We start from the raw sequence: 12,119 nt of genomic DNA on the forward strand, positions 1-12,119 counted from the left end.
CGAGGGCAAGCTTAAAGACCATTCTGATAAAAGAATTCAGCTTGTTCCTCTCTGCAGCATGCCAATTATGCATGGCCGCCGAGTATGAAAGGTGGCAGAGAACAAAAGCATGTATAATGCGGATCAGATTGTCTTCCTTCATTCCCCGGTGCCTTTTGGCGATCCTCCGGATGAGACCGAGAGCACTCTCCGTCTTGGCGGTGATCTTTCTGAGTGCGGTTCCATTGGCTCCGTTAGACTCGATATACATCCCCAATATTCGGAGCGAGTTCACTCTGGGTACCGGGTAGCCGTCACCCGTGAAAAGCCGTATTACGATTTCGGACGCCGGTTTCCAATCACGATGGCCGCCGCCTCTGGGTCTTTTCTTGTAGAGAAGTAGTTCAGACTCGGATGGAGAACATCTCAGCCCAGTGGGACGGAGTAAGCGCACAGTCGCATCGATGGCGCTCTGCATGGCGGCCTCAACTTGGCCGTCGCTCCCACCGACGCACCAGAGGGAGATGTCATCTGCGTAGATGGTATGGTTGATTCCTTGAATCTTCGCGAGCTCCTTGGAAAGCCCGATCATTGTGATGTTGAATATTGTTGGCGAGATGACTGAGCCCTGAGGCGTGCCGCGTGAACGGAGGGTGATCTCTTGCGAGAGGTATCTTTCGATCTTGAGCATGGCAGTTCGTTGGCTAAGGAAGGGCCGGACGAAGTCGTAGGCCCTCTTCCCGAGCCCGAGGCCGGCAATTGACTGGAGAATGAATTCGTGTGAGAAACTGTCGAAGGCCTTCTGCAGGTCTAATCCCAGAATGGCTCCGGTATCTCCCGTGCTCCGGTCGATGATCTGATGCTTTATCAGCTTTATGGCGTCCTGTGTCAAGAGGCCGGCTCTGAAACCAATCATATTGTGGGTGTATATGTCATTGGTCTCGATGTGCAGCTTGAGCCAGTTGAGCAAGGCATGTTCTGCGACCTTACCGACACAGGACGTCAGGGATATTGGTCTTAGATTGTCGATGCCTGGTGCATTACCGGGTTTGGGGAGGAGTACAGTGCAGGCCGTCTTCATTCGTGTGAGGACCTGTCCACTGCGCCAGACTTCAATAATCCTTTCAGTGAGGAAGTCGATCGACTCATCATCGAGATTCCTGAGCACCCTGTTAGTGACGCCATCCGGCCCAGGGGCAGATTTAACGTTGAGGGAGAAGAGGACATCTCGGATCTCGGCCGCAGTAAGGTCCTGGTCCAATGCCGGCACCGCACACCCTGCGTAGTCCGGGAACTGGGTAGGGGCAGAGCTATCCGCGACTGGCAGGTACTTGTTTATGAGCGTGTCGACAATCAACTCGTCCGTGGCAGAGTCCGTAGCGAGGTGGATCGCTCGCGCGAGGGATCGTCTCTGGCTGGATCTGATGCTGCCGTCATCGAGAAGGTGTTTGAGCAGACCGCAGCTCTTGCCTGATCTGAGCTGACCCTCGACGGATTCGCAGAGCTCCTCCCATTGTTGTTTGCACAGGTTCTTGCAGTGCTGTTCGATCTCCCTGTTAACCTCGGAAAACTTCTTGCGGAGTCTGCTGTTATGTTTGCTTGAAATCAGGGGTACAATCAAGATGCGATGGCAACCAGAGGTGAATGGGACGCCTCGCATTGGACGCTCATGGGAAGACTATAAATGAAGCTGTGCAGGATGATATGGGCTGGACAAGGTTTAAATGAAGGAAGCTCACAGTAAAATTGATAATGAACAACGACTGAGGAATATGGAAGAATTAAATAGGCTGGGAGTGTGTTCAGGTATTTATACAAGAAAATAACTGATTGACAGTGGAGGAAAAGAACTAGATGCTTACCAGCAAGTGCGTGGCCTCTAGGGTGAGCAACAGAGCAACAAAGAATGTCAAGCGGAAAGACGAAGAGGCTGAAGTGATCTCTTGGGTGGCGGCAATGGAAAAGAAACCTGCCAGGAGTAACTACTTAAGAGGAAAAAACGAAATCTGGGAAGAAACAATTTATGATAACTCAAAGGAAAGCTCATTACTTTTCGAAGCGAGGTCAGGATGCTTTAGAACACGCACCTATAAAGCGAGATATAAGAAGGAAGAAGCATTTGCTTGCTGCGGTAACGATAAAGAAGCGATGGAGAATGTTTTATTAGAATATGAAGATATCTGCCCAGCGGTAGATTTAGGCACAACTGGCATCCTTGAAGTCCTTGGGTTCAGCAAGAGCAGAGGGAAAGTAAATTTACATGTCCGCAATTGAAGTTAGTAAGAGGCGATCGAAAGATTGGTGGAAGTAGGGAAACGACAAACAAGAGAGGCGTACAATAACAAAGTTCCAAATAGGGGATCAGAAACTTCGGTTATAAGAATTCACCGTAGATTTTTTCTCTTTTCTTTTTTTTCTCTTTTAACATAAGTAGGACATAAGGCAGTACGTTAGGCAAGGGCTTGGTGGCGCAACCCACCGCCCCGTTCCAAAGGGGACGCTCATAGCATCCATCCATCCAATCATCCCTCCATCCACAAAGGACAGCGCCACCGCGGTAGCGTTTCGTAGTTCTCGCGTACGGCACGTGCAGTGCTTGCTTTTATATGCGACGAAAATGCAGTTGCTGAGCTGTGAAGGTCGCGTGATGCGCTGTGATAGTGTAAACATTACAATCATCTATACCCTGAAGAGAGCGCTTGGAGCTGGCGTCTCAACAGCGCGCTGGCGACGTGTGCAGAAGAAGCACGTAAACACGCGCCAGCAAAATGATTGCACAGCGTGCATTCAGTGTCGAGGACACCCAGACCCGAAAAAAGCGTCGCGCGGCACAGGAGCCTCTTCGCTAGGCAGGGAAACGTAGTGCAGACCGCGAATGTGTGTATACAATGTATACAGATAATTATAAAATTAATTGAATTACGTACAGCCCCATAATTCAATTAACGTTTAGCACTTCTGCCACGTTAATCAAAGCAAGCAGCATACAAAGCTTAGCTTACCTCGAAATCCACAGTGCGTAGGATCCGCCAAATTCTTACAGTGAAGCATGTTTATGGCTAAGGTACCGTGCGTTGTTGTTCTGCGTGGGCAAAAACCGTGGGCCGATCCCGGGGAGGGTGTGATACCGGGCCGACCACGGCGGAGGTGAAGCAGGTTTCAAGAACTCCGCCAACTTGCAAAAATAAACTTAGCATCTTTGGTCCAAATAGAACCCGTATCAGATATTAAGCTGATAAGAAGAGATACTGCACTTTGACCCGAGTCAGCCAAGTGTGCGTTCGCACCGCCCTCTCTTTGTCGTCGTTCCAAGCGCTTGCGCATCTACTTCCCTTTCCTTCCGCTATGCCGTGGTGGCGGTCCCGTCGAAACATCCCGTGTGTCTAGTTTCCTCCGACTCCTCGGCGCGGTGGTGCCGTCGTCCACGCGAATGTAGAGAAAAATCACGGCAAACGAGTTCGTACACCTTTGTTCAAAATTCTGTGTCACCTCTTTGTGGTGTGCTAAACAGCTTCGCTGCTCATTCGCCTTCACAGAGTGGAGTGGATAACGATTTTTGTATGCTGAGTCTATTTTTTGGCTTTCAAAATTTTGCTGCCGCCCGTGTTGAGCAGGATGACCCGGGCGCGCAGCAGCAGCAGTAGGTGTGAACAATCAAACCCACCGCTGCGGAGTCTTCTTCTCGCTCATCGACGCATCTGCTCTCGCCTTTGGCCACTTGCTCACGCAACAAAATTGATGGTGTGCGGCACCGCCCATTGTTCGCAGACCTCGCGCTTGCCACGTGGTGGCGGCATCTCGCTCAGCTCTTTGGAGCACGCGCTCTGGAACGCTATCCAACGCTTCGCGAACTGGTTCTGACACTCTTTTTTTTATTGTGATAAAGACTTGCCCTTCTTGGTGCGTATATGTGTATTACATGTGTGCTGTGAGGCCTGTGTTGTGTATGAATTGAAGCAGTGTTTTGTGTAATCTGTTCTCGTGTATCCAGCGGTCATAGCTGGTTGCCATACTGTAGCGGAGGCCGTCTTGCAGTAGGAGACGTGAGCGTTCCGATTTTAAACCAGTACATGTCCATATTATGTGGTATGTATCTGCTTCAATCACAGGAACGGAGCAGTCTGGACACGTAGCCCCCAGTGGTAAATGCGCCCAGTTCCACCTTGAGATAACAGCCGGTGTAAGGGCCACCCTGGCCCGAAGGCTCCTAAGCACAACTTCCTCCGCCCTAGTAAAGTGAAGGGGGAGGGAGCAGACACATGGTGGGATAAGAGCGCGTGTGTCCTACCGGAGAAAATTTTTACGGGCTCGGAGCGAGTTAAGGGGTTGAGGTGGGAGGGGAATAGGCGGAAGATCAGGATTAGGAGGGCAGTGTGCCTGCTGGTCAGCAGCAATGTTGTGAGGGTTCGCTGAATGGCCTTAAATCCAGTGTACCTTGACGCAAGTAGCTGTTTTACTATTCATAGTGTGTATTGTCTCGCAGATTTCCATCGCCTTATCAACCTTCTTGAGTTTCTGAATAGCCGCTAAAGAATCAGTGAAGATATCTAGTTGCTTGATGGTAGGCAGCTTAGATATCGCATCTTGCACAGCGTCGTGGATGGCTTGAAGTTCCATTACTAGAGTGCTGGCTTTCGTAGATAAATAGCGCTGGTGGCCGCTGATGAAATTATGCGTAGTACTCAGGAATGATGTCCTTCCGCCGTCTGGGAGAATGGCAGCATCCGTATAGACTTTGCAGGTGTTAGCGCATGATGCATCGACGATATTGTGTTCGTCAATAATACCTGTTGTATCGCTGCGTCGTAACTTCGTTGGCTTAATAGTTGTGACGCTGGGGAATTCCCAGGGAGGCATTGGATAGGGCTGATCGTCAATCCGAGAGCCGCGTTGAAAATGAGCATGCAACGCAGCGGTAGCCGGAATAAGTTGCTTTTTTTATTTCACGGGCTTTTTCACGTTGCAAAATTAGCTCTGCAATTGTGTTGAGCTGGGCATGTTCCTGTGAGGTTGGTATCGGAGTGATGCGGGGCAGTGCTGTGATTGTGCGCGTAGCATCGCCATTAATCGTCTCCAACCGTGCCAGCTGTGCCAACGTCAGCCGTTGAAATTGTGCTTGATATAAAATTCGTGGCTGCAAGACTGCACGCACCAACCGTCGACCTACGTCAGTACGAGCTCCAGCTGCTTTTGCTGCAATGGGACGAATACGGTGAAGTGCTTTTGTCGAACTCTGTCTGGTTTTACGGAGCCAGTGTGCACCACTGCCGGAGTGGTGAATATCGAGACCCAGTATGCGGACCTCAGAACCCTCAGGGATTGTCACTGCGCCGAGTCTAAATGTAAAGGGGTGCTGCGTGATTCTTGTTCGTCCTTTCTTGTTGGACACCACAACATAGCTTGATTTTTGGGCGGAAATGTCCAACCCTGCTTTCCTAGCGTAGTTGTTCAGAACACCAAGGGCTTCTTGAAGCTGTTGAGTTTGTCTAGATATATCCTCATGCACGGACCACAAAGTGACGTCATCCGCATAGATTAAGAGCCTCACATCTGGAATCCGATGTAGTTGCCAGGCTAGATGTATTAGAGCAGCGTTGAAGAGAAGAGGAGCCAAAACCGAACCTTGTGGAACTCCTCTGTTCGATGTGAAGTATCTTTCTTGCCTCGTTCTGACACTCACGCAGCAGTTTCAAAGAGGCGATGAAGTAATTTTTAGATGTACCGCGGAGATGGGAGCGCCTTACGTATAAGGAAACAAACGCCTGTCTGTCTTTAGGCTAATATTGAAATGTAAACCAATTAGAGCAGCGACGATGACGAGAGAGGCGCGGTACTGCTGCCAGGGCGACAGTCAGAAATTCCTGCAACCACCATCAAATGCCGTCACTGCAGTGCGGATACGTACGGCACCCAGCATTCCAAACCTCCCCTGGACATTTCCCGGCAGAGAATTTCGAGCTCCGCCAAGACTCTGAGACGCACGAGCGAAAGGAGAGGGCGAGGAGGAGAGGCACCAAAGGCTGCCGAGGGGCTTTCATACGCGTTTGTTTTTATTTAATTTTATTTCATTTCATTCATTTTTACTTTGTACTGAGTATGCATGTGCTCTCGAGCTGTGACTTATTCGTTTTCTTTTTTCAATCCAGCGCTTAGGTGCGGGATAACATCATCTACCATTTCAGTCGTTTTCATCTTTACGTGTTAATGGGTATTTTTGAGTAACTTTTGTCCCTCGTGGTGCCTTAGTTCATATATAAGTAAAATGTAGTGGCGGTAGGCACGTGCTACCAGCACCTTTGACTGATCCCCAAGTTGCATCTATCGTATCACCCTGCCTCATACGTATCAACTTTCAGCGGTGAAAAAAATAAGCTGACTGGACAAGCAAGAGTTACAAAGGTCGAATAAAATCTGGACAATGCAGGTTAAAGAAGCCCAGGTGGTCGAAATTTCCGGAGTCCCCCACTACGGCGTGCCTCATAATCAGAAACGGATTTTTGCACGTAAAACCCCATAATATAATTTTTTTTTTAACCTGGACAAACATTACACTCAACCTGGGGCCTAAGCTTCAAAGCTTTTCTTTCGTCGATGTACATACATCATTGACTGGCCGTCTTCACTAAAAATATTTTCGCTGTCGCGATTGGTAGGCATTTGTTTTCAGGACTCGTGCCAGTGTACGGGCTGCTTCTTGAGTATACAGGCCTTGGGCCAGCTTCCTTGAACGATAACTCCAGAGTTTCTGGCACAAACAAGCGCGTTTTTGTAAGGGTTTGCGACTGCTTGTCGCTAATATCATTCATAGTCCAAAACACGGACGAACAGCGAACGATAATGATCGCGCCGCTTAAGGCCGATTTATGGTCGAGCCGCACGCTGTACAGCCCGCCTCCCGGTTGTCCGAAAAACTGCAGATGTCGCATACGAGTGCGCAAATTTCGATTTACACTGCATGTACGGGCCCGGTGTAAACCGTAATTTGTGCACCATTGTAGATCATGTGCAGTTTTTCGCACGGCCGCACGCGTGCGGCAGGCGGACGGTACGGCGTGAGGCTCGAGCGCAAATAGGCCCTTAACCCAGGCCCCTGAGGCGTCTTTCGCACGGCTGGTGGGCTTCGTTGACCGTCGTTCAGACACTAAACTCGACGACGGTGCCACGGCGCGCCACAGCGGCTACAGCACCCGTCCGTGCCAACCGCCCTCTCTTTGCCGTCGTTCCAAGTGCTTGCGTATCTACTTCCATTTCCTTCCACTCCTCCGTGGTGGCGGTCCCGTCGAAACGTCCCGTGTGTCTAGTTTCCTCCGGCTCCTCGGGGCGGCAATCACGGCGAACGAGTTGGTACACCTTTGTGCGAAATTCTATGTCAACTCTGTGTTGTGTGCTAAACATTCTTATGCTGAGACTATTTTTTGGCCTTGGAAAGTTTGCTGCCGCCCGTGTTTAGGAGAATGATCCGGGCGCGCAGCAGCAGCAGTAGGTGGCAACAATCACACCCACCGCTGCGGAGTCTTCTTCTCGCTCATCGACGCATCTGCTCTCGCCTTTGGCCACTTGCTCACGCAACAAAATTGATGGTGTGCGGCACCGCCCATTGTTCGCAGACCTCGCGCTTGCCGCGTGGTGGCCGCATCTCGCTCAGCTATTTGAAGCACGCGCTCTGGAACGCTATCTAACGCTTCGTGAACAGATTCTGACACTCGCGCAACAGTTTGAGAGAGGCGATGAAGAAATTTTTAGATGTGCCGCGGACATGGGAGCGCCTTACGCATAAGGAAACAAACGCCTGTCTGTCTTTACGCTAATATCGAAATGTAAACGAATTAGAGCAGCGACGATGACGAGAGAGATGCGGTGCTGCTGCCACAACGAAAGTCAGAAATTCCTGCAACCACGGTCAAATGCCGTCACTGCAGTGCGGATACGTACGGCAGCCAGCATTCCAAACAATATCTGGACATTTAGCGGCAGAGTCTTTCAAACTCCGCCAAGACTCTGAGACGCACGAGCGAAAGTAGAGGGCGAGGAGGAGAGGCAGCAACGGCTGCCGAGGGGCTTTCATTCGCGTTTGTTTTTTAAAGGGCCCTTCACCAGGCCCTATAGCAAATTTCGGTTATATGCTGGACGTTGTTACGTGTCTTCTAGGGAGCGTTCTGCCGCAAACATTTTTGAAATCGGTTCATTAATAGCCGAGATAGAAATATTTCAGTGCGGCGAACCCCATATTTCAGCAGGCGGGCTCCACTGCCAAGCACGGCACACAAGAAGGAATACAGACAGGAAGCGCCTTGTGCTGTCTGTATTCCTTTTTGTGTGCCGTCACTATTGGCGCGTCACCTATTGAAAGCTATGCACCAACTAGCCCCCCAACGTGTTTTACTGCAAGCAAGACGCTCTCTCCACTCGCCCTGTCTAGCCTATGCAAGCGAAATTCCTTACCTGCGTTCTCCCATACCCGACCTCGAGGATCGCGTGAGGCATACGCCCTAGGCACCGCCTTCTTTTTTTTTTGCTTCACGCGTTTTTTTTTTTCGGCGTACGCACTTCCGCCGACGGAGTCGCGCGCGAGCTGTTGTCTCTTTCGCGCAGCGCACGATTTTGCGCGCTGTGCACAAGGAAACATGACTAGCGGTATAATTCAGTGCTACACGAATACTGAGGCAGAACTAGCGGATCGCAGAGCGCGATCAAGCGCTGGAACACGGTAGAAAATGGCATAGTTTCGGTGTTGGCATAGACGAGCACGCTTCCATTAAGTCACGGCAGCTCCACGTCTGTTGCTTCCTTGAAGTGTGCCTAGTCAACACAACCTAGCACATGGCCTTTTCACTCCGATCCATGACGTCATGCTACCTAGCCCGACTGCCATATAATCTAACGGAGACGCTCCCGACTAGGCAACAGTGATTTTGACGTCACCGCTTTCATCACGGCAGCCTTGTCAATGGAAATTTGGGACCAGGTAGCGTGACGTCATGGATCGGAGTAAACAGGCCTTGTGTTATCTAGGTGGTGCTGGCCTAGTGCGAGCCTGATTGCACCCGTCACGTCGCAGCCATCTCGCTGACTAGTGCGTGCGTCACTGGGCGGCGCACGTGACGGCGCGGAGAAGGTGGCGCCACGTCATGAGTGTATAAAATGAGCACGTTGATGACGTTCCGAGGTCTAGAAACGGTATAATGCTTTCGAATTCCCCACGCAAGCCGTCTTAAGTGTCTTTCGAATTTTATGTTTAGTAATTGTCGCGCCAGGTGTTGCGCAGAAGAGCGGGCATGCGCGCTCCGCGCACCCAGGTCTCAGGGTCTCATTTGGAACGGCGGCGGTGTAGGCGCGTGAACGCACCTGCGGCTCACGAGGACGGCCGCGCAAGTACGCCACTGCGAAACAAACGCGTGCCGCTGCACCTTAGTGCCACACGTGTACTTCCCAATGCGGCTCGTTATGCCTTGTAAGAGCTCTAGCCTCGGTTGTATAACTTAATGCGTTACCAATATGTCTTACAAAGAAATACAACCCCGATTGTATAACTTAATGTATTAGCAAATGTGCAGCATGCTTTCGCCTTCTTGGGTTACAAGGATGTAACACCTGCCGAAATTTTTGTTTATTTTTATTTCATTTCATTTATTTTTACTTTTTACTGTGTATGAACGTTACCTTTGTTCGCTTTTTTTTATTTTTTTTTAAATCTCGGCCACGGCGGCCGCATTTCGATGGGGGCGAAATGCGAAAACACCCGTGTGCTTAGATTTAGGTGCACGTTAAAGAACCCCAGGTGGTCAAAATTTCCGGAGTCCCCCACTACGGCGTGCCTCATAATCAGAAAGTGGTTTTGGCACGTAAAACCCCATATATTAAATTTTTTTAAAATCTGGCAATTAAGTGGGACATCACTTCATGAGAGCTGTATTCCGGGCAAGTTGGTAATCCATTGCTTAAATGATATTGCGCGACAAAAAAAAAACGACACTGATGTGAGAGAAGAGGACACACCAAGCGAAAACTTTCAACTAAGTTTATTATGCCACTGCGTCGATTTTATACATGGCAGGCAGCGTAGACCGCGCATGCGCTTACAAGAAAGTGTTTCTTGAAACACTTTCTTGAAAAACACTTTCTTGAACACTTTCTTCAGAAAGAAGAAAGCTAGTTTCTGCAGGGTTTCAGATGCGGTTAGTTGAGAGTCAACTCCGCGCACGAGTCCCTTGGTGCATGCAAGACGTGGTCGTATGAACGACCTCATCGGAACAGAGGCAAATGACGAGCACTTCAGTAGATCGGCTACGCAAGCCTTGTCTGGCGACCTGCACACTATGCCACCGCGACTAGACCGCTAGACATCGGTGATATCCTGCTAGTGAAGAGTCACAGCATGAAGTTGTTCCTGTATTACTCTATGGTTATTTAATCAGATTGAGCCATTACCCAAGGGCACCCGCACGACGGGAATGCTGCTGATGCCGATGCGGAGAAAGGTTTCCGATGGTAATTGATCATGTTTAAGAGATGATGTCCAGGCGGAACGTGCCTGACCAGGAGAGTTCCTGGATATCACTGCGGCCTCTGTTGTATCACTGCAAATAAAACTGATTGAAGCTTAAATTGGAAACAATTGAAAACAGGAACCAGATTGGTGTACCAAACCCGCACAGAGAAAGGCAAAAAAGAAGAGAACTGGAAGGCATGGCGTCGAACGGCAGCGCTTTCGAAGAAGACGGGGATATGAGCAATTGATGATAATAGTTTCTGTGTGGACAAGAAAATTCAGTGATACCCTATCCATTTACAGCTCCGCTGTAAAAATAGTTATTGCACTGTAACCACTCGCTTAGGAGCAGATGGTGTCCAATCGTTAAGTCGTGCGTATTATTTTAAAGCCGAGCTTTCGTTGCCTCTTCTTCCATCTTTCCGTGTGCTGCTGCTGCTGTGGCGGTCTTGCCCGCGCTCGCCGCTCGGTTTCTTGCAACACCAGCAGTTGGCGCTCACCTGCGGGTGTTTGTAGTGTCCCTTTATAAGCACATACAGGAACACTAGGTCTTTAGGTATCGTTCGCGCGCACCGCTGGGTTTCTTGCAACACCACAAGATGGCGCTCGCTAGGGGTGCCCTTTATCCCCACTGCTGTTTATGTTGTACTTGGTGAGGATGGAAAGGGCGCTAGAAGGGAGTACTATCAGGTGCAATCTCCAATAGAAACAGGCGGGTACAGCAGTAGGGCAGCAGCTTCCAGGTTTGTTTTATGCGGATGACAATGTGTTGCTAGCTAACAAGCAAAGTAATATGAAACGTCTGGTTAATATCTGTGGACAGGAAGGCGAGAATTTAGGTCTGAAATTTAGCGTTAAAAAATCAGGCATTATGATTTTCAATGAAAACAGGGAACAGACAGTGCCAATACAGGCCTACAAGATATTTCACGTAAAATAATATAAATACTTTGATATATGGATAACCTAAGACAATAGATATATAGAAATACATGAAAAAACCATAACAGTAAATAGGAAGACAAATGCGGCCATAATGAAACACAGAGCGCTATGGGGATACAATAGGTATACGAGGCGCTCCGGGGGAGTGAGTGAGTGAAATAACTTTAATAGGTCCAGAGAAGCCGCAGGGGAGACCCCGCGCCACCCGTCTAGTCCCACGTAGGGACCGCCTAGCTGAGCTTGACGGCCCGATCGCGGGCACTCTGGACGGCCAGGGTATGGTCGTTGAGTTCGGGGTTGCCCAAGAGCGCAGCCCACCTATACTCGCTGAAGGAGGAGCCGATGGCTTCGCACTCCCACAACACATGGTCCAATGTTGCCCTCAGTCCACAGGCAGGGCAGTCCGCACTGGAATACCTTTCAGGGTATATTACATGAAGAACCGCAAGGTTAGGATACGCACTGGCTTGTAAAAGTCGAAGGGTCACCGCCCGCGCCCTGCATAAGGCGGCGTGCGGAAGGGGGAATGCCGGTCTTGACATGTAGTAGTGTGCTGTAACCTCATGGAGCGTGAGCAAGGGTTCCTCGCGGGGCAGGGGGACTGCGGAGGCGGCGCGGTCAGTGAGTCCTCGCGTGGCCTCGTGCGCACCCTCGTTAGGGTTAGAAGGAGAGCCCTCACTCGACCCCAAGTGAGCGGGAAAACAAG

At 50.1% G+C, this 12,119-nt stretch overlaps 1 non-coding gene across 1 annotated transcript; it reads right to left on the bottom strand.

Annotated features, from left to right (window-relative positions):
• Nucleotides 1-3,073: 3,073 nt before the first annotated feature.
• On the bottom strand, nt 3,074-3,261 carry LOC139052075 (U2 spliceosomal RNA). Its single transcript, XR_011509682.1, has one exon. It is a non-coding gene; the product is annotated as a U2 spliceosomal RNA (small nuclear RNA).
• Between the last annotated feature and the right edge of the window lie 8,858 nt (nt 3,262-12,119).

The sequence above is a fragment of the Dermacentor albipictus genome, unplaced genomic scaffold, assembly GCF_038994185.2.
Source record: "Dermacentor albipictus isolate Rhodes 1998 colony unplaced genomic scaffold, USDA_Dalb.pri_finalv2 scaffold_17, whole genome shotgun sequence".
NCBI lineage: Eukaryota > Metazoa > Arthropoda > Arachnida > Ixodida > Ixodidae > Dermacentor > Dermacentor albipictus.